Source organism: Kryptolebias marmoratus, linkage group LG14 (genome assembly GCF_001649575.2).
Source record: "Kryptolebias marmoratus isolate JLee-2015 linkage group LG14, ASM164957v2, whole genome shotgun sequence".
NCBI lineage: Eukaryota > Metazoa > Chordata > Actinopteri > Cyprinodontiformes > Rivulidae > Kryptolebias > Kryptolebias marmoratus.
This window is the reverse complement of record NC_051443.1, coordinates 26696062-26697563: the sequence shown is the minus strand read 5'-3', so window position 1 is coordinate 26697563 and position 1502 is coordinate 26696062. Positions and strand designations below refer to the sequence as shown.

Genomic DNA, 1502 nt, shown 5'->3' with positions numbered 1-1502 from the left:
GTGGGCGGAGCCTCCTGAAGGAGCAGGAAGTGGCGTCCTGTAGGTGTGGGCGGAGCTTCCTGAAGGAGGCTGCAGGTTCTGTAAATTAAGTCTTAATGTGAATTTAATCTCATCCTGTCAGCTGATGACGTTCTGTCCAGATGTTCTCTAATCAGTGAAGTTTAAAGAGTTAATTTCAAAGAAAGGGAAAGATGAAATCAGGAAGGAAGGTTTTCTCGTTTGTTCAGTTTGAGTGAAGATGTTTCTGCAGGATTTATTGAATCTGGACTGAATCTGATCATCTGCTCAACATCTGGATCCTTTAAACGTTCATGTGTGAGAAGCTGTAAAAACACTCCTATTTATTTATTTTTTCTGTATTTATTCGTTTCTACAGAAGATCTGATCACTCTGTCCTGTTTTTATTTTAAATTTATGGTCTGATTTACAAACTGAGAGAAACTTTATTTATCTGGAAGAGAATTCACCTCAGAATGTTTGTAGTTTTATTTAATCTGATCTTTGTTCCGTCCTCAAACATTAATCTTTTTTCTGCTAAAACTGATCTGAAACAAAGGATTTGATTTAAACCCAAACCCAGATTTCCCTGAACAGGAAGCAGAACGTCTGATCTCCACTGTCTGCAGAAACGAGGTGGTTCTCGGATTAAAACTCTGCAGGTAGAAACAGAACTAAACTGTGAAGCATGAGCCGTGTGCCGACTGTTGATTAAAGGAGACTTTCTGCCTTTTATAAACACCTGAACTGTTTCCTGAGTTTTTATTCTGGTTTTATCCACAGCAGCAGTTTGTTCTCCAGCTGCAAGTTCGACTGAAACAAACTGAAAGTTAAAGCTGGGAGGGAACAACTGGTTCTGGATCAGGAGGTTCTGCTGCTCTGGAGCTCCAGGTGTGTGTGAACACAACGCCAGGGCGGAAAGACATCAGCAATGACCTCAGAGAAGCAGCTGCTGGGAAGGGTCAAAGGTCATCAGGAGTCCATCGCTACAGAGAGGAAGATTATTCACAGGAGGAGACATTTAAGACAGATTCACCCTGAAGGTCAGACTGTGCAGTGAGCTCAGTCTCTACAGGCCTCAGTCAGCAGGTCAAAGGTCAAAGCCTCTTCTCTCTAAAAACAACATGGCAGCTCGACTCAGGTTCATCTGAAGGAACCAGAAGACTTCTGGAGCAGAACCAGGGCAGAGAACAGATGTTTACCCAGAATGCACTGCAGCTGATGGTTTGGGACCTGGGCTCCTCTCTGAAGTTAGTCCGGACCAACCTGAGGGTCTCCAGATGAGCCACAGAAATTTAAATTTATTGCTAATAAATAATTTTTCTTCTTTTGTTAAACGATAAAAAGTGAAAGTTTCAAATGAAAACAAATCATCTGTTTGCTGAAGCTGTTGGTGGTTTTAACGCCGTTTCCTCCCTTCAACCAAAGGCGGGTCAGGAACCACTGATCCAGAGTCAGAGGTGATCCCAAACACAGCAGAACGGTCCAGAACCAGAACCTCAGAG

At 42.9% G+C, this 1502-nt stretch overlaps 1 protein-coding gene across 2 annotated transcripts in view; it reads right to left on the bottom strand.

Annotated features, from left to right (window-relative positions):
- Window positions 1–1502, bottom strand: part of slc25a25b (solute carrier family 25 member 25b) — a 22157-nt gene that overhangs the window by 5288 nt on the left and 15367 nt on the right. The gene's annotated exons all lie outside the window — the stretch shown is intronic.